The sequence below is a fragment of the Chiloscyllium punctatum genome, chromosome 10 (assembly GCF_047496795.1).
Source record: "Chiloscyllium punctatum isolate Juve2018m chromosome 10, sChiPun1.3, whole genome shotgun sequence".
NCBI classification, from domain to species: Eukaryota; Metazoa; Chordata; class Chondrichthyes; order Orectolobiformes; family Hemiscylliidae; genus Chiloscyllium; species Chiloscyllium punctatum.
This window is the reverse complement of record NC_092748.1, coordinates 27,286,643-27,308,886: the sequence shown is the minus strand read 5'-3', so window position 1 is coordinate 27,308,886 and position 22,244 is coordinate 27,286,643.

The window sequence follows — 22,244 nt, the reverse complement described above, 5'->3', positions numbered from 1 at the left end:
TTTCTCAATATTTCAGAAAGTGCCCTCTCAGTACCTTAGAAAGTGCTCCCTCAGTACCTCGAACAGTGCTCCCTCAATATCACAGAAAGTGCTCCCTCAGTAACTCAGATAGTTCTCCCTTAGTGCCTCAGAAAGTGCTCCCTCAATACCTCAGAAAGTGCTCACAGTGCCTCAGAGAGTGCTCCCTCAGTACCTCAGAAATGGCTCTCTCAATATCCCAGAAAGTGCTCCCTCAGTACTTCAGATAGTTCTCCCTCAGTACCTCAGAAAGTGCTCCCTCAATATCTCAGAAAGTGCTCCCTCAGTACCTCAGATAGTGCTCCCTAAATACGTCTGAAAGTACTCCCTCAATACCTCAGAGGTTGCACCCTCAATACCTCAGAAAATGCTCCCTCAGTACCTCAGAAAGTTCTCCCTCAGGTCCTCAGACAGTGCTCCAATATTTCAGAAAGTGCTCCCTCAATACCACAGACATTGCTCCCTCGATACCTCAGAAAGTGCTCTCTCAGTACCTCAGATAGTTCTCGCTCAGTACATCAGATCGTGCTCCCTCACTATCTCAGAAAGTGTTCCCTCAATACATCAGATTGTTCACCCTCAGTACTTCAGAAAGTGCTCCCTCAGTACCTCAGAAAGTGCTCCCTCAGTACCTCAGTCAGAGCTCCCTCAATACCTCAGAAATTGCACCCTCAGTACCTCAGAAAGTGGTTCCTCAACACATCAGAAAGTGCTCCCTCCATACCTCAGTAAGTGCTAACTCAATACCTCAGATAGTTCTCCCTCAGTACCTCAGAAAGTGTCCCCTCATTACCTCAGAAAGTGCTCCCTCAATACCTCAGAAAGTGCTCCCTCAGTACCTCAGAAAGTGCTCCCTCAATACCTCAGATAGTTCCCCCTCAGTACCTCAGATAGGGATCCCTCAATATCTCAGAAAGTGCTCCCTCAGTCCCTCAGAAAGTGCTCGCTCTGTACCTTAAAGAGTGCTTCCTCAGTACCTCAGAAAGTGCTCCATCAATATCTCAGAAAGTGCTCCCTCAGTACCTCAGAAAGTGCTCCCTCAACATCTCAGAAAGTTCTCCATCAGTATCTCAGAACGAGCTCTCGCTATACCTCAGAAAGTGCTCCCTCAATATCTCAGATAGTTCTCCCTCAATATCTCAGATAGTGCTTCCTCAATACTTCAGATAGTGCTCACTCAGTATCTCAGATAGTGCTCCCTCAATACCTCAGAAAGTGCTCCCTCAGATCCTCAGAAAGTGGTCCCTCAGTACCTCAGATAGTTCTCCCTTGGTAGTTCAGAAAGTGCTCCCTCAATATCTCAGAAAGTGCTCACTAAGTACCTCAGAAAGTGCTCCCTCAATAGCACAGACATTGCTCCCTCAATACCTCAGAAAGTGCTCTCTCAGTACCTCAGAAAGTGCTCCCTCAGTACCTCAGATAGTTCTCCCTCAGTACTTCAGAAGTTCTCCCTAAATACCTCAGAAAGTGCTCCATCAGTACCTCAGTCAGAGCTCCCTCAATACCACAGAAAGTACTCCCTCAATACCTCAGATATTTCTCCCTCAGTACCTCAGATAGTGCTCCCTCAATACCTCAGAAATGGCATCCTCAGTCCCTCAGAATGTGCTCCTTCAGTACCTCAGAGAGTGCTTCCTTAGTACTTCCGAAAATGCTGACTCAATATCTCAGAAAGTGCTCCCTCAATATCTCGGAAAGTGCTCCCTCAGTACCTCAGAACGTGCTCCCTCAATGTCTCAGAAAGTGCTCCCTCAGTCCCTCAGAAAGTGCTTCCTCAGTACCTCAGATAGTGCTTCCTTAGTACCTCAGAGAGTTCTCCCTCAATATCTCAGAATGTGCTCCCTCAATATCTCAATAAGTGCTTCCTCAGTACCTCAGAATGTGCTCCCTCAATATCTCAGAAAGTGCTCCCTCAGTACCTCAGATAGTTCTCCCTCAGTGCCTCAGAAAGTGCTCCCTCAATACCTCAGAAAGTGCTCTCTCAGTACCTCAGAGAGTGCTCCCTCAGTACCTCAGAAAGTGCTCCCTCGATACCTTAGAAAGTGCTCTCTCAATACCTTCAGAAAGTGCTCCCTCAATAGCTCAGATAGTTCTCCCTCAATACCTCAGAAATTGCTCAATCAGTACCTCAGAAAGTGCTCCCACAATAACTCAGATAGTGCTCCCTCAGTACCTCAGATAGTGCTCCCTCAATACCTTAGAAAGTGCTCCCTTAATACCTCAGAAAGTGCTCCATCAATAGCTCAGATATTTCTCCCTCAATACCTCACAAAGTGCTTCCTCAATATCTCAGAATGTGCTCCCTCAGTATCTCAGAATATGCTCCCTCAGTACCTCCGAATATGCTCCCTTAATACCTCAGATTGTGCTCCCTCAGTTCCTCAGATAGTTCTCCCTCAGTAGCTCAGATAGTACTCCCTTAATACCTCAGAAAGCGCTCCCCCAATAGCTCAGATAGTTCGCCCTCTGTACCTCAGATAATGCTCCCTCAATTCCTCAGATAGTTCTCCCTCAATACCTCAGAAAATGCTCCCTCAGTACCTCAGAAAGTGGTCCCTCAGTACCTCAGGTAGTTCTCCCTTGGTAGCTCAGAAAGGGATCCCTCAATATCTCAGAAAATGCTCCCTCAGTACCTCAGAAAGTGCTCCCTCAATATTTCAGAAAGTGCTCCCTCAATACCACAGACATTGCTCCCTCAATACCTCAGAAAGTGTTCTCTCAGTACCTCAGAAAGTGCTCCCTCAGTACCTCAGATCGTGCTCCCTCACTATCTCAGAAAGTGCTCCATCACTACTACAGATAGTTCACCCGCAGTATTTCAGAAAGTTCTCCCTCAATACCTCAGAAAGTTATCCTTCAGTACCTCAGAAAGTGCTCCATCAGTACCTCAGATAGTTCTCCCTCAGTACCTCAGATAGTACTCCCTTAATACCTCAGAAAGTGCTCCCTCAATAGCTCAGAAGTTCGCCCTCTGTAGCTCAGATAATGCTCCCTCAATTTCTCAGATAGTGCTCCCTCAGTACCTCAGAAAGTGGTCCCTCAGTACCTCAGGTATTTCTCCCTTGGTAGCTCAGAAAGGGATCCCTCAATATCTCAGAAAGTGCTCCCTCAGTACCTCAGAAAGTGGTCCCTCAGTACCTCAGGTATTTCTCCCTTGGTAGCTCAGAAAGGGATCCCTCAATATCTCAGAAAGTGCTCCCTCAGTACCTCAGAAAGTGCTCCCTCAATATTTCAGAAAGTGCTCCCTCAATACCACAGACATTGCTCCCTCAAAAGCTCAGAAGGTGCTCTCTCTGCACCTCAGAAAGTGCTCACTCAGTACCTCAGAAAGTGCTCCCTCAATATTTCAGAAAGTGCCCCCTCAATACCACAGACATTGCTCCCTCAATACCTCAGAAAGTGATCCCTCAGTACCTCAGAAAGTGCTCCCTCAGTACCTCAGACAGTTCTCCCTCAGTACCTTAGATGGTGCTCCTTCACTATCTCAGAAAGTGCTCCCTCACTACCTCAGAAAGTGCTCCTTCAGTACCTCAGATAGTGCTTCCTCAGTACCTCAGAGTGCTCCCTCAATATCTCCAAAAGTGCTCCCTCAGTACATCAGATAATTCTCCCTCAGTGCCTCAGAAAGTGCCCCCTCAATACCTCAGAAAGTGATCACTCAATAGCTCAGATAGTTCTCCCACAATACCTCAGAAATTGCACAATCAGTACCTCAGAAAGTGCTCCCTCAATACGACAGTAAGTGCTCCCTCGATGCCTCTGAAAGTGCTCCCTCAATAGCTTAGAAAGTGCTCCCTTAATACCTGAGAAAGTGCTCCATCAATAGCTCAGATAGTTCTCCCTCAATACCTCACAAAGTGCTTCCTCCATATCTCAGAATGTGCTCCCTCAGTACCTCAGAATGTGCTCCCTCAGTACCTTAGATAGTTCTCCCTCAGTACCTCAGACTATGCTCCCTTAATACCTCAGATTGTGCTCTCTCAGTACCTCAGATAGTTCTCCCTCAGTACCTCAGATAGTACTCCCTTAATGCCTCAGAAAGTGCCCCCTCAATAGCTCAGATAGTTTGCCCTCTGTACCTCAGATAATTTCTCAGATAGTGCTCTCTCAATACCTCAGAAACTGCTTCCTCAATACATCAGAAAGTCCTTCCTCAATACCTCAGAAAGTGCTTCCACAATATCTCAGAAAGTGTTCCCTCAGTGCATCAACAGTGCGCCCTCAATACTTCAGAAAGTGCTCCCTCAATACCACAGACATTGCTCCCTCAAAACCTCAGAAAGTGCTCTCTCAGTACCTCAGAAAGTGCTCCCTCAGTACCTCAGATAGTACTCCATCAATACATCAGAATGTGCTCCCTCAGTACCTCAGAAAGTGCTCCTTCAGTACCTCAGATAGTGCTTCCTCAGTACCTCAGAGAGTGCTCCCTCAATATCTCCGAAAGTGCTCCCTCAGTACCTCAGATAGTTCTCCCTCAGTGCCTCAGAAAGTGCCCCCTCAATACCTCAGAAAGTGATCACTCAATAGCTCAGATAGTTCTCCCACAATACATCAGAAATTGCACAATCAGTACCTCAGAATATGCTCCCACAATTCCTCAGATAGTGTTCCCTCAGTACCTCAGATAGAGCTCCCTCAATTCCTTAGAAATTGCTCCCTTAATACCTCAGAAAGTGCTACATCAATAGCTCAGATAGTTCTCCCTCAATACCTCACAAAGTGCTTCCTCCATATCTCAGAATATGCTCCCTCAGTACCTCAGATATTTTTCCCTCAGTACCTCAGATAGTTCTCCTTTAGTGCCTCAGAATGTGCTACTTTAATACCTCAGATTGTGCTCCATCAGTACCTCAGATAGTTCTCGCTCAGTACCTCAGATAGTACTCCCTTAATACCTCAGAAAGTGCTCCCTCAGTAGCTCAAATAATTCTCACTCAGTACCTCAGATAATGCTACCTCAATTCCTCAGATAGTGCTCTCTCAACACCACAGAATGTGCTTCCTCAATATCTCAGAAAGTGCTTCCTCAATATCTCAGAAAGTGCTCACTTAATACCTCAGAAAGTGCTCCCTCAATACGACAGTAAGTGCTCCCTCAATGCCTCTGAAAGTGCTCCCTCAATACCTTAGAAAGTGCTCCCTTAATACCTGAGAAAGTGCTCCATCAATAGCTCAGATAGTTCTCCCTCAATACCTCACAAAGTGCTTCCTCCATATCTCAGAATGTGCTCCCTCAGTACCTCAGAATGTGCTCCCTTAATACCTCAGATTGTGCTCCCTTAATACCTCAGATTGTGCTCCCTCAGTACCTCAGATAGTTCTCCCTCAGTACCTCAGACAGTACTCCCTTAATGCCTCAGAAAGTGCCCCCTCAATAGCTCAGATAGTTTGCCCTCTGTACCTCAGATAATTCCTCAGATAGTGCTCTCTCAATACCTCAGAAACTGCTTCCTCAATACATCAGAAAGTCCTTCCTCAATACCTCAGAAAGTGCTTCCACAATATCTCAGAAAGTGTTCCCTCAGTGCATCAACAGTGCGCCCTCAATATTTCAGAAAGTGCTCCCTCAATACCACAGACATTGCTCCCTCAAAACCTCAGAAAGTGCTCTCTCAGTACCTCAGAAAGTGCTCCCTCAGTACCTCAGATAGTACTCCATCAATATCTCAGAAAGTGCTCCCTCAGTACCTCAGATAGCTCTCCTTCAGTACCTCACATAGTACTCCATTAATACCTCAGAATGTGCTCTCTCAATAGCTCAGATAGTTCTCCCTCAGTACCTCAGATAATGCTCCCTCAATTCCTCAGAAAGTGCTCCCTCAATACCACAGACATTGCTCCCTCAATACCTCAGAAAGTGCTCTCTCAGTACCTCAGATAGTTCTCGCTCAGTACATCAGATCGTGCTCCCTCACTATCTCAGAAAGTGTTCCCTCAATACATCAGATTGTTCACCCTCAGTACTTCAGAAAGTGCTCCCTCAGTACCTCAGAAAGTGCTCCCTCAGTACCTCAGTCAGAGCTCCCTCAATACCTCAGAAATTGCACCCTCAGTACCTCAGAAAGTGGTTCCTCAACACATCAGAAAGTGCTCCCTCCATACCTCAGTAAGTGCTAACTCAATACCTCAGATAGTTCTCCCTCAGTACCTCAGAAAGTGTCCCCTCATTACCTCAGAAAGTGCTCCCTCAATACCTCAGAAAGTGCTCCCTCAGTACCTCAGAAAGTGCTCCCTCAATACCTCAGATAGTTCCCCCTCAGTACCTCAGATAGGGATCCCTCAATATCTCAGAAAGTGCTCCCTCAGTCCCTCAGAAAGTGCTCGCTCTGTACCTTAAAGAGTGCTTCCTCAGTACCTCAGAAAGTGCTCCATCAATATCTCAGAAAGTGCTCCCTCAGTACCTCAGAAAGTGCTCCCTCAACATCTCAGAAAGTTCTCCATCAGTATCTCAGAACGAGCTCTCGCTATACCTCAGAAAGTGCTCCCTCAATATCTCAGATAGTTCTCCCTCAATATCTCAGATAGTGCTTCCTCAATACTTCAGATAGTGCTCACTCAGTATCTCAGATAGTGCTCCCTCAATACCTCAGAAAGTGCTCCCTCAGATCCTCAGAAAGTGGTCCCTCAGTACCTCAGATAGTTCTCCCTTGGTAGTTCAGAAAGTGCTCCCTCAATATCTCAGAAAGTGCTCACTAAGTACCCAGAAAGTGCTCCCTCAATAGCACAGACATTGCTCCCTCAATACCTCAGAAAGTGCTCTCTCAGTACCTCAGAAAGTGCTCCCTCAGTACCTCAGATAGTTCTCCCTCAGTACATCAGATCGTGCTCCCTCACTATCTCAGAAAGTGCTACCTCAATACCTCAGATATTTCACCCTCAGTACTTCAGAAGTTCTCCCTAAATACCTCAGAAAGTGCTCCATCAGTACCTCAGTCAGAGCTCCCTCAATACCTCAGAAAGTACTCCCTCAATACCTCAGATATTTCTCCCTCAGTACCTCAGATAGTGCTCCCTCAATACCTCAGAAATGGCATCCTCAGTCCCTCAGAATGTGCTCCCTCAGTACCTCAGAGAGTGCTTCCTTAGTACTTCCGAAAATGCTGACTCAATATCTCAGAAAGTGCTCCCTCAATATCTCGGAAAGTGCTCCCTCAGTACCTCAGAACGTGCTCCCTCAATGTCTCAGAAAGTGCTCCCTCAGTCCCTCAGAAAGTGCTTCCTCAGTACCTCAGATAGTGCTTCCTTAGTACCTCAGAGAATTCTCCCTCAATATCTCAGAATGTGCTCCCTCAATATCTCAATAAGTGCTCCCTCAGTACCTCAGAATGTGCTCCCTCAATATCTCAGAAAGTGGTCCCTCAGTACCTCAGATAGTTCTCCCTCAGTGCCTCAGAAAGTGCTCCCTCAATACCTCAGAAAGTGCTCTCTCAGTACCTCAGAGAGTGCTCCCTCAGTACCTCAGAAAGTGCTCCCTCGATACCTTAGAAAGTGCTCTCTCAATACCTTCAGAAAGTGCTCCCTCAATAGCTCAGATAGTTCTCCCTCAATACCTCAGAAATTGCTCAATCAGTACCTCAGAAAGTGCTCCCACAATACCTCAGATAGTGCTCCCTCAGTGCCTCAGATAGTGCTCCCTCAATACCTTAGAAAGTGCTCCCTTAATACCTCAGAAAGTGCTCCATCAATAGCTCAGATATTTCTCCCTCAATACCTCACAAAGTGCTTCCTCAATATCTCAGAATGTGCTCCCTCGGTTTCTCTGAATATGCTCCCTCAGTACCTCAGAATATCCTCCCTTAATACCTCAGATTGTGCTCCCTCAGTTCCTCAGATAGTTCTCCCTCAGTAGCTCAGATAGTACTCCCTTAATACCTCAGAAAGCGCTCCCCCAATAGCTCAGATAGTTCGCCCTCTGTACCTCAGATAATGATCCCTCAATTCCTCAGATAGTGCTCTCTCACTACCTCAGAAAATGCTCCCTCAGTACCTCAGAAAGTGGTCCCTCAGTACCTCAGGTAGTTCTCCCTTGGTAGCTCAGAAAGTGCTCCCTCAATATCTCAGAAAATGCTCCCTCAGTACCTCAGAAAGTGCTCCCTCAATATTTCAGAAAGTGCTCCCTCAATACCACAGACATTGCTCCCTCAATACCTCAGAAAGTGCTCTCTCAGTACCTCAGAAAGTGCTCCCTCAGTACCTCAGATCGTGCTCCCTCACTATCTCAGAAAGTGCTCCATCACTACTACAGATAGTTCACCCTCAGTATTTCAGAAAGTTCTACCTCAATACCTCAGAAAGTGATCCTTCAGTACCTCAGAAAGTGCTCCATCAGTACCTCAGATAGTTCTCCCTCAGTACCTCAGATAGTACTCCCTCAATACCTCAGAAAGTGCTCCCTCAATATTTCAGAAAGTGCTCCCTCAATACCACAGACATTGCTCCCTCAAAAGCTCAGAAAGTGCTCACTCAGTACCTCAGAAAGTGCTCCCTCAATATTTCAGAAAGTGCCCCCTCAATACCACAGACATTGCTCCCTCAATACCTCAGAAAGTGCTCTCTCAGTACCTCAGATAGTTCTCCCTCAGTACCTCAGATCGATCTCACTCACTATCTCAGAAAGTGCTCCCTCACCAGCACAGATAGTTCACCCTCAGTATTTCAGAAAGTTCTCCCTCAATACCTCAGAAAGTGCTCCCTCAGTACCTCAGACAGTTCTCCCTCAGTACCTTAGATCGTGCTCCTTCACTATCTCAGAAAGTGTTCCCTCACTACCTCAGGTAGTTCACCCTCAGTATTTCAGAAAGTTCTCCCTCAATACCTCAGAATCTGCTCCCTCAGTACCTCAGAAAGTGCTCCCTCAATATTTCAGAAGGTGCTCCCTCAATACCACAGTCATTGCTCCCTCAAAAGCTCAGAAAGTGCTCACTCAGTACCTCAGAAAGTGCTCCCTCAATATTTCAGAAAGTGCCCCCTCAATACCACAGACATTGCTCCCTCAATACCTCAGAAAGTGCTCTCTCAGTACCTCAGATAGTTCTCCCTCAGTACCTCAGATCGATCTCACTCACTATCTCAGAAAGTGCTCCTTCACCAGCACAGATAGTTCACCCTCAGTATTTCAGAAAGTTCTCCCTCAATACCTCAGAAAGTGCTCCCTCAGTACCTCAGACAGTTCTCCCTCAGTACCTTAGATCGTGCTCCTTCACTATCTCAGAAAGTGTTCCCTCACTACCTCAGGTAGTTCACCCTCAGTATTTCAGAAAGTTCTCCCTCAATACCTCAGAATGTGCTCCCTCAGTACCTCAGAAAGTGCTCCCTCAGTACCTCAGAAAGTGCTCCTTCAGTACCTCAGACAGTGCTTCCTCCGTACCTCAGAGAGTGCTCCCTCAATAGCTCAGATAGTTCTCACACAATACCTCAGAAAGTGCTCCATCAATACCTCAGATATTTCTCCCTCAATACCTCACAAAGTGCTTCCTCAATATCTCAGAATGTGCTCCCTCAGTATCTCAGAATGTGCTCCCTCAGTACCTCAGAATATGCTCCCTTCATACCTCAGATTGTGCTACCTCCAAAGATGTGCAGGTCAGGTGAATTGGCCATGTTAAATTGCCCGTAGTGTTAGGTAAGGGGTAGATATAGATGTAGGGGTATGGGTGGGTAACGCTTCAGCGGGGCGGTGTGGACTTGTTGGGCCGAAGGGCCTGTTTCCACACTGTAAGTAATCTAATCTAATCTAATCTAATCTAATCTCCGAAAGTGCTCCCTCAGTACCTCAGATAGTTCTCCCTCAGTGCCTCAGACTATGCTCCCTTAATACCTCAGATCATTCTCCCTCAGTACCTCAGAAAGTGCTCCCTCAATATCTCAGAAAATGCTCCCTCAGTACCTCAGATAGTTCTCCTTTAGTGCCTCAGAATGTGCTACTTTAATACCTCAGATTGTGCTCCATCAGTACCTCAGATAGTTCTCGCTCAGTACCTCAGATAGTACTCCCTTAATACCTCAGAAAGTGCTCCCTCAGTAGCTCAAATAGTTCTCCCTCAGTACCTCAGGTAATGCTCCCTCAATTCCTCAGATCGTGCTCTCTCAATACCACAGAATGTGCTCACTCAATACCTCAGAAAGTGCTTCGTCAATACCTCAGAAAGTGCTCCCTCAATATCTCAGAAAGTGCTCACTTAATACCTCAGAAAGTGCCCCCTCAATACGACAGTAAGTGCTCCCTCGATGCCTCTGAAAGTGCTCCCTCAATACCTTAGAAAGTGCTCCCTTAATACCTGAGAAAGTGCTCCATCAATAGCTCAGATAGTTCTCCCTCAATACCTCACAAAGTGCTTCCTCCATATCTCAGAATGTGCTCCCTTAATACCTCAGATTGTGCTCCCTCAGTACCTCAGATAGTTCTCCCTCAGTACCTCAGATAGTTCTCGCTCAGTACCTCAGATAGTACTCCCTTAATACCTCAGAAAGTGCTCCCTCAGTAACTCAGATAGTTCTCCCTTAGTACCTCAGAAAGTGCTCCCTCAATACCTCAGAAAGTGCTCTCTCAGTGCCTTAGAGAGTGATCCCTCAGTACCTCAGTAATGGCTCTCTCAATATCCCAGAAAGTGCTCCCTCAGTACTTCAGATAGTTCTCCCTCAGTACCTCAGAAAGTGCTCCCTCAGTTCCTCAGACAGTGCTCCCTCAATATTTCAGAAGTGTTCCCTCAATACCACAGACATTGCTCCCTCAATACCTCAGAAACTGCTCTCTCAGTACGTCAAAAAGTGCTCCCTCAGTACCTCAGATAGTTCTCCCTGAGTACATCAGATCGTGCTCCCTCACTATCTCAGAAAGTGCTCCCTCAATACCTCAGATAGTTCACCCTCAGTACTTCAGAAAGTACTCTCTCAATACTTCAGAAAGTGCTCCCTCAGTAACTCAGAAAGTGCTCCCTCAGTACCTCAGTCAGGGCGCCCTCAATACCTCAGAAAGTGCTCCCTCAGTACCTCAGTCAGAGCTCCCTCAATACCTCAGAAAGTGCACCTTCATTACCTCAGAAAGTGCTCCCTCCGTTTCTCAGAAAGTGCTCCCTCAGTACCTCAGAAAGTGCTCCCTCAGTACTTCCTCCAGCCTGACCCTCACTGCTGTCCACCGACCGCAGCCATCCTGACCTTCACCACCGTCCACATGCTGCCACCAGCCTGACGCTCACCGCTGACCACCAACCGCTCCTCCCTGACCCTCACCGCCATTCAATACCACCCCAGCCGGACCCTCAACACCACCCACCCACTGTCCTTAGCCTGACCCTCACCGCTATCCCCACAGCACCCCCAGCCTGACCCGCACCACCGCACACACACCGCCCACAGCCTGAACCTCACCAAGCCCACACACTGCCCACAGCCTGACCCTCACCATCATCCACATACCGTCCCCAGACTGACCATCAATGCCGTCCACACATCGCTCACCACTGTCCACACACCAATCCCAGCCTGAACTCCACCGCCATCCACACACCGCCCCCAGCCTGACCCTCAACGCCATCCAACACTGACCCAGCCTGACTCTCAACGCCGTTCCCACACCGCACCCACCCTAACTCTCCCTGCCGTCCACACACTGCACCCTGCCTGACCCTCACTGCTGTCTACACACCGCCCCTAGCCTGACCCTCACTGCTGTCCACACGCTGCCCCCAGCCTGACCCTCATCGACGTCAAACACACCGTGCATAGCGTGACTCTCACTGCCATCCACCACCGCCCCCAGCCTAACAACCATCTCCGTCCACCAACTGCCCCCAGCCTGACACCCACCTCCCTCCACACACCACCCTCAGCCTGACCCTCACCACCGTCCACACACCACCCCCAGCCTGACCCTCAACTCCACCCACTCACCACCCACAGCGTGACCCTCACCACCTTCCTCACACTGTCTCCAGCCTGACCCTCATCATCGCCCAGGCACCGTCGCTAGACTGACCCTCACCGCCATTCACACACCGTCCACAGACTGGCCCTCACCGACGTCCACACAACGCTCCCAGCCTGACCCTCACCGACTTCCACACACCAACTCCAGCCTGACCCTCATTTACTTCTACACACCGCCCCCAGCCTGACCCTCACCTCCGTTCATTGACTGCTCGCAGCCTGGCACCCATCTCCATTCACCAACCGCCCCCAGCCTGACACACACCTCCGTTCACCAAGCTCCCCCAGCCTGACACTCAACTCCGACCACACGCTGTCCCAGCCGGACCCTCACCACTGTCCACCCACCACCTCCAGCCTGATCCTCATCGATGTTGAACACATTGCCCACAGCCTGTCGTCCACCAACTGCCCCCAGCCTAATCCCCACCACCGTCCAACACTGCCACAAGCCCGAACCTCACCAATGTCCAATACCGCCCCAGCCTGACCCGCACTGCCACCACACACCATCCCTAGCCTGTCCCTCACTGCCAACAATGTACCACCACAAGCCCTACGCTCACCACCGTCCATACTTTGCCCCCAGCCTGACCCCTACTGCCGTCCACCAACCGCCCCCAGCCTGACACCCACCACCACTAAACACTGCCACAAGCCTCATCCTCACTACCATCCAAAACCGCCCCAGCCTTACCCTCACTGCCGTCCACACACCACCCCAGCCTGACCCTCACCACTACCCACACACCGTCCCCAGCCTCACGCTCACGGCTCTACAATGCTGAACCAAGCCTGAACCTTATCTTCGTCTACATACCGCACCCAACCTTAATCTCACCACCATCCTCATGCCGCCCACAGCCTGACCCTCACCTCCACCCACACACTGCCCCTAGCCTGACCCTCACCGATGTCCACAAACCACCCTCAGCCTGACCCTCACCAACGCCCACACACCACTCCCAGCCTGACCCCCACCATCATCCACACACCGCCCCTAGCCTGACCCTCAACGCCATCCAACACTGACCCAGCCTGACGCTCACCACCGTCCAACACTGACCCAAGCCTGACCCTCACTGCCGTCCACACACTGCACCCTGCCTGACCCTCACCGCTGTCTACACACCGTTCTTAACCTGACCCTCAACGTTGACCGCACGCTGCCCCAGCCTGACCCTCACCGCCATCGAGACACCACCTCTAGCCTGGCCCTCATCGACATTGAACACACCGCCCACAGCCTGACCCTCACTGCCGACCACCAACTGCACACAGCCTGACTCCCACCACCGTCCACCAACCAACCCCATCCTGACCCACACCACCGTCCAATACTGCCACAAGTCTGGCACTTACTGCCACCCACACGCCATCCCCAGCCTGACCCTCACTGCCAACCACACACCACCCCTATCCTGACCCTCACCGCTGCCCACACACCGCCCGCAGCGTGACCCTCACCGCCCCAACACTGACCCAAACCTGAACATCATCGCTGTCTGCACACCACCCCCAGTCTGACCCTCACTGCCGCCCACACACTGCCCCAGTCTGATCCTCACCACCGCCCACACACCGTCCCCAGCCTGACCCTCACCGCCGCCCACACACCACCCCCAGCCTGACCCTCCCAGCTGTCCACACACCACCCCCAGCCTGACCCTCACCGCCGTCCACACACCTCCCATAGCATGACCTCACCACTGCCCACACACCACCTATAGCCTGATGCTCATAGCCGTCCACACACCACACCCAGCCTGATCCTCACCGTCCACCACACACCACCCATATCCTGAAACTCATCGCTGCCCACAAACTGCTCCCAGCCTGACCCTCAATGCCGTCCACACACCACCCCCGCCTAACCCTCACCATAATCCACACAACGCTCCCAGCCTGGCGTGCACCACGGTCCACACACCACTCACAGCCTGATCTCCACCGCCATCCACACACCGCCCCCAGCCTGACCCTCAACACCATCCAACACTGACCCAGCCTTACCCTCACTGCCGTTCGCAAACCGCACCCACCCTGACTCTCTCTGCCGACCACACACGGCACCCTGCCTGACCCTCACCGCTGTCTACACACCGCCCCTAGCCTGACCCTCACCGCTGTCCACGCACTGCCCCCAGCCTGACCCCCTCCATCCTCCACATTCCGCCAGCAACTGCCCCCAGTCTGACCCTCACCGCCGACCTCACACGACCCCCCGCCTGACCCTCACCATCATCCCCACACTGCTCCCAGCCTGATGCGCACCACAATCCACACACCACTCCCAGCCTGAACTCCACCGCTGTCCACACACCACCCATCGCCTGAACCTTATTGCTGCCCACATACTGCGCCCAGCCTAACTGTTACTGCCGTCCACACAATACCTCCCTGCCTGACCCTCACCACCATCCATACACGCTGCCCCCAGCCTGTCCCTCACTGCTATTCTCACACGCCCCAGGCCTAACTCTCAGAGCCATCCAGCACCGCCCCAGTCTGACCCTCACTGCCATCTAAACACCACCCCCCCAGCCTGACCTTCACCGCTGTCAACACACCGCCTCCAGCCTGACCCTCACCACAGTCCACAAAAGACCACCAGCCTGACCCTCACCACTGCCCACACACCGCCCCCAGATTGACCCTCACCACCACCCACACACTGTCCCCAGACTGACCCTCACCACCGTCCACACACCACCCCCAGCCTTACCCTCACCACCATCCAAGCACCACCCCCAACCTGACACTCACTGTTGTCCACGCTCCATCCCCAGCATGACCCTCATCGACGTCGAACACACTGCTCACAGCCTGACCCCCACCACCATCCACCCATTGCCCCCAGCCTGATCCCCACCGCTGTCAAACACTAACACAAACCTGACCCTCACCGCCGTCCACACACCGCCCCCAGCCTGACCCCTACCACTGTCCAACACCGCCCCCAGCCTGTCCCTCACTGCTATCCTCACATGCCCTCAGCCTGACACTCACAGCCATCCACACCCCGTCCCCAGCCTAACTCTCACGGCCGTCCAGCACTGCCCCAGTTTGACTCTCACCGCCATCTTCACACCGACCCCAGCCTGACCCTCACCACCGTCCACACACGACCCCCAGCCTGACCCTCACCACCGCCCACACACTGTCCCAGACTGACCCTCACTGCCGTCCACACTCCACCTCCAGCCTGACCCTCACTGCCGTCGAAACACCACCCATATCCTGAAACTCATCGCTGCACACACACTGTGCCCAGCCTGACCCTCACTGCCGTCCACACACCACCCTCAGCCTGATCCTTACCATCATCCACACACCGTCCCCAGACATCCATCAATGCCGTCCACACACTTCTCCCAGCCTGATGCTCACCACCGTCCACACACCACTCCGAGCCTGAAACCCACCGCCATCCACACACCGCCCCCAGCCTGACCCTCATGCCATCCAACACTGACCCAGCCTGACCCTCACTGCCGTCCGCACACCGCATCCACCTTGACCCTCACTGCCGTCCACACACTGCACCCTGCCTGACCCTCACTGCTGTCTATACACCGCCCCTAGCCGGACCCTCACCACTGTCCACGCGCTGCCCCTTGCCTGAACCTCACTGCCGACCACACACCACCCACAGCCTGACCCTCACCACAGTCAACACACCGCCCCCAGCCTGACCCTCACCGCCCTCCAACACTGAACCAAACCGGAACCTCATCGCTCTCTACACACCAACCCCAGCCTGACCCTCACCGCAATCTACACACCGCCCCCAGCCTGACCCTCACCACCGTCCACACACAACCCCCAGTCTGACCCTGACCACTGTCCACACACCACCCACAGTTGACCCTCACCACTGCCCACACACCATCTCCAGACTGTCCATCAATGCCATCCACACACCGCTTCCAGCCTGATGCTCACCACAGTCCACACACCACTCTCTGCCTGAACTCCACCGCCATCCACACACCGCCCCCAGCCTGACCCTGAATGCCATCCAACACTGACCCAGCCTGACCCTCACTGCCGTCCGCACACTGCACCCAGCCTGACCCTCACCACTGTCTACACACCGCCCCTAGCCTGACCCTCACCGCTGTCCACACGCTGCCCCCAGCCTGACCCCCTCCATCCTCCACATGCCACCAGCAACTGCCCCCAGCCTGACCCTCACCGCCGACCACACACCACCCATAGCCTGAACCTCATCGCTGCCCACACACTGCACCCAGCCTGACCCTCACTACCGTCCACACACCACTCCCCGCCTGACCCTTACCATCATCTACACACCGCTCCCAGCCTGATGCACACCACTGACCACACACACTCCGAGCCTGAACTCCACCGCTGTCCACACACCGCCCTCAGCCTGTCCCTCAACGCCATCCAACACTGACCCAGCCTGACCCTTAGGCCAAACTGGCCATCAACAGGTCCAGGCAGCAGGCCGTGGGGGGGGTCGTTAGGGCCGACTGCCTGCCCCTCTTCTGGGGTTACGTTAGAGCCCGGGTGTCCTTGGAGAAGGAGCACGCGGTGTCCACCAACACCCTGGAGTCGTTCAGGGAGAGGTGGGTGCCGCAGGGAGTGGAGTGTATTATTTCCCCGTCCAACTCTATTTTGATTTAGTCCCTACCCTCCCCTCCACTGTTTTGCTCACACAGCATTGCCCTTTGATGTGAAGGGCAGTGCTTGTCACTGGCCACTCGGGTGTTTTTCATATCTTCCTGGTGGTGGAAATTGAATAAAGATTCATGCACTTTGTGTCCTTCACTGTGTTTTACACCTGCACACAAAAAAAACAAAAGAAAAAAAAGGAAAAAAAAACCCAGCCTGACCCTCACCGCCGTCCGCACACCGCACCCACTCTGACCTTCACTGCCGTCCACACACTGCACCCTGCCTGACCCTCACCACTGTCCACACACTGCCCCTATCCTGACCCTCATCGACGTCAAACACACCATCCACAGCATGACCCTCACCGCCGTCCACCAACGCCCCCAGCCTGACAAACACCTCCGTCCACCAAATGCCCCCAGCCTGATCCTCACCACCATCCACACACCACCCCCAGCCAGACACTCACTGACGTCCACGCATCACACTCAGTGTGACCCTCATCGACGTCAAACGCATCGCTCACAGCCTGACCCTCACCGCTGTCCGCCAACTTCCCCCAGGCTGATCCCCACCACCGTCCATCCATCGCCCCCAGCCTGACCCCCACTGCCATCAAACACTACAACAAACCTGACCTGCACCGCCGTCCATACACCACCCCCAGCCTGACCCCTACCGACGTCCAACACTGCCCCCAGCCTGTCCCTCACTGCCATTCTCACATGCTCCCAGCCTGACCCTCACAGCCGTCCACACCCCGTCCCCAGCCTAACTCTCAGAGCCGTCCAGCACCGCCCCAGTCTGACTCTCACCGCCATCTACACACCACCCGCAGTCTGACCCTCACCGCTGTCAACACACCGCCCCCAGCCTGACCCTCACATCCTCCACACACAATCCCCAGCCTGACCCTCACCACTGCCCACACACCGCCCACAGTGTGACCCTCACCACTGTCCACACACCATCCCCAGACTGACCCTCACCGCTGACCACACCCCACCCATATCCTGAAACTCATCACTGCCCACACACTGCGCCCAGCCTGACCCTCACTGCCGTCCACACACCACCCCCAGCCTGATCCTCACCGTCATCCACACATCGTCCCCAGACTGACCAACAATGCCGTCCACACGCCACCCCCAGCCTGATGCTCACCACTGTCCACACACCAATCCCAACCTGAACTCCACCGCTGTCCATGCACCACCCCCAGCCTGACCCTCAACGCCATCCAACACTAACCCAAGCCTGATTCTCACCACCATCCAGCACTGACCCAATCTGACCCTCGCCGTAGTCCGCACAATGTCCCCAGCCTGACCCTCACCACCGTCCACACACAACCCCCCAGCCTGACCCTCATTACCGCCCACACATCGCCCCCAGCCTGACCCTCACCACCGTCCCCACACTGCCCAGAGCCTGGCCCCCACCGTCGTTCACACACAGACACCAGCCTGACCAGCCACTCCGAACACACACCGCCCCCAGCCTGACCCACACCGCTGCCCAACACTGCCGCCAACCTGAATGTCACCACCATCCATGTACCGCACCCAGCCTGACCCTCACCACCGTCCCCAGACTGACCCTCACCACAGCCCACACACCACCCCCAGGCTGACTCTCACAGCCGTCCACACACCACCCCCAGCCTGACCCTCACCACCGTCCATACACCACCTCCAGCCAGACCCTCATCGACGTCGAACACACCACACTCAGCCTGACTCTCACCGCCGTCCACCAACTGCACCCAGCCTGAACCCCACCACCGTCCACCCATTGCCCCCAGCCTGACCCCCACCACTGTCAAACACTAACACAAACCTGACCCTCACTGCCGTCCACACACCGCCCCAGCCTGTCCCTCACTGCTGTCCTCACATGCCCTCAGCCTGACACTCACAGCCATCCACACCCCGTCCCCAGCCTAACTCTCATGCCACCCAGCACTGCCCCAGTCTGACTCTCACCGCCATCTTCACACCGACCCCAGCCTGACCCTCACCACCATCCACACACGACCCCCAGCCTAACCCTCACCACTGTCCCAGACTGACCCTCACTGCCGTCCACACTCCACCTCCAGCCTGACCTCACTGCCGTCGACACACCACCCATATCCTGAAACTCATCGCTGCACACACACTGCACCCAGCCTGACCCTCACTGCCGTCCACACACCACCCTCAGCCTGATCCTCACCATCATCCACACACCGTCCCCAAACGTCCATTAATGCCGTCCACACACTTCTCCCAGCCTGATGCTCACCACCGTCCACACACCACTCCGAGCCTGAAACCCACCGCCGTCCACACACCACCCCCAGCCTGACCCTCATGGACATTGAACCCAGCACCTCCAGCCTGACCCTCACTGCACTCCACCGACTGCAGCCAGCCTGACCCTCACCACCGTCCATACACCACCTCCAGCCTGACACTCATCGACGTCGAACATACCTGACTCTCACACACGCCTGACTCTCACCACCAACTGCACCCAGCCTGTCCCTCACCGCTGTCCACACACCACCCCCAGCCTGATCCTCACCACTGCATAGACACCGCGCCCAGCCTGACCCTCACCACGGCCCACCCACCGCCCACAGCCTGACCCTCACCATCATCCACACACCGTCCCCAGACTGACCCTCACTGCTATACTCACACGCCCCCAGCCTGATGCTCACAGCCGTCCATACCCCGTCCCCAGCCTAACTCTCACGGCCATCCAGCACCGCCCCAGTCTGACCCTCACCGCCATCTACACACCGACCCCAGCCTGACCCTCACTATGATCTACACACCACCCCCAGCCTGACCCTCGCCACTGCCAAGACACCGCCCCCAGCCTGATGCTGATCACCGTCCCCACACACCGCCCACCGCGTGACCCTCACCACTGCCCACACACTGTCCCCAGACTGACCCTCACCACCACCCACACACTGTCCCAGACTGACCATCACCACCGTCCACACACCACCCCCAGCCTGACACTCACTGACGTCCACGCATCACCCCCAGTGTGACCCTCATCACGGTCAAATGCACCGCTCACAGCCTGACCCTCACTACTGTCCACCAACTTCCCCCAGGCTGACCGCCACCACCATCCACCCATCGCCCCCAGCCTGACCCCCACCGCCGTCAAACACCACCACAAACCTGACCCGCACCGCCATCCATACACCGCACCAAACCTGACCCTTACCGCTGTCCACACGTTGCCCCCAGCCTGTCCTTCACTGCTATTCTCACATGCCCCCAGTCTGACCCCCACCGCTGCCCAACACTGCTGCCAACCTGAATGTCACCGCCATCCACGTACCGCACCCAGCCTGATTCTCACCACCGTCTACACACGAACCCCAGTCAGACCACTGTCCAACACCATCCCCAGCCTGACCCTCACCACTGTCCACACACCACCCACAGCCTGACCCTCATTGACGTTTAACCCAGCGCCTCCAGCCTGACCCTCACTGCAGTTCACCGACTGCAGCCAGACTGACCCTCACCACCGTTCATACACCACCTCCAGCCTGACCCTCATCGACGTCGAACACACCACACTCAGCCTGACTCTCACCGCCATCCACCAACTGCACCCAGCTTGACCCCCACCGCCGTCCACCAACCGCCCCCAGCCTGACCACCATTGCCATCCAACACTGCCACAAGCCTGACCCTCACAACAATCCAATACCGTTCCAGCCTGACCCTCACTGCCGCCCACACACCGCCCCTAGCCTGACCCTCACCGCCGTCCACACACCACCCCCAGCCTGACCCTCTCACGTCCACCCCCCGCACACAGCCTGACCCTCACCATTATCCACACGCTGTCCCCAGACTGACCCTCAATGCCGTACACACACCGCTGCCAGCCTGATGTTCACCACCGCCCACACACTGTCCCCAGACTGACCCTCACCACCGTCCACATACCACCATCAGCCTGAACCTCATTGACTTTGAACACAGCGCCTCTAGCCTGACCCTCACTGCAGTCCACCAACTGCAGCCAGCCTGACCCTCACCGCCGTCCACACACCACTCCCAGTCTGACGATCACCACCGCCCACACACTGTCCCCAGACTGACTCCCACTGCCGTCCACACATCGCTCCCAGCCTGACCCCCACCGCCGTCCACACACCGGCCCCAGCCTGATCCTCAATGCCATCCAACACTGACCCAAACCTTACACTCACTGCTGTCCACTCACCACCCTCAGCCTGACTTTCACCGCTGTCCACGCACCGCACCCAGCCTGACCCACACCGCCATCCATACGTTGCCCCCAGGCTGACCCCCTCCACCGTCCACATACTGCTCATAGCCTGACTCTCACCAACGTCCACACACTACCCCCAGCCTGAACCTCATTGATGTTGAACACACGGCCCCCAGCCTGACCCTCACCACCATCGTCCAACCGCCCCCAGCCTGACCCTCAACACCATCCACACAGCACCTCCAGCCTGACCCTCATCAACGCCGAATACACCGGCCACAGCCTGACCCTCACTTCTGTCCACCTACCGCCACCAGCCTAACCCCCACCGCCGTTCAACACTGCCATAAGCCTGACCCTCACCGCCATCCAATACCACCCCATCCTACCCTGACCACTGTCCACATACCACCCCCAGCCTGACCCTCACCGCTGACCACACACTGCCCCTTGACTGAGCTTTACTACTGCCCAAACACTTCCTCAGCCTGAAGCTCACCGCTGTCCGACACTGACCCAAGCCTGACCCTCATCGCCGTCCACATGCCGCCCCCAGCCTGATGCTCACTGCCATTCACACATCGCCCCCAGCCTGACCCTCACTGCCGTACCCACATCATACCCAACCTGACCCTCACCGCCGTCAATATGCTACCCCCATCCTGCCCCTCACTGCCATCCACACACCGGCCCCAGCCTGACCCTCATTGCCGTCCACACACCGTCCTTAGCCTGACTCTCATTGCTGTCCAGCACAACCCAAGCCTGACCATCACCGCCGTCCACACACCACCCCAGTCTGACATATTGACATCAAACACACAGCCCCCAGCCTGACCGTCACTGCTGGCCACCAACCACTCCCAACCTGACTCACACCACCGCATACACACCACCCCCAGCCTGACCCTCATTAACGTCAAACACACCGTCCACAGCCTGACCTTCACCTCCGACCACCAACCGCCCCCAACCTGACACTACCGCCATTCAACACTGCCACAAGCCTGACCCTCACCGCCGTCCAATACTGCCCCATCCTGACCCTGACCGCCATCCACACACCACCCCCAGCCTGACCCTCACCGCCATCAACCACCGCCCCTTGACTGACCTTTACTTCTGCCTAAACACCTTCTCAGCCTGAAGCTCACTGCCACCCAACAATGACCCAAGCCTGACCCTCACTTCCGTCCACATGCCGCCCCTAGCCTGACCCTCACTGCCATCCACACATCGCCCCCAGCCTGACCGTCACCGCCATCCACACACCACCCCCAACTTGACATATTGATGTTGAACACACAGCCCCCAGCCTGACCCTCACTGCTGGCCACCAACCGCCCCCAACCTGACGCACACCACCGCACACACACCACCCTCAGCCTGAACCTCATAAA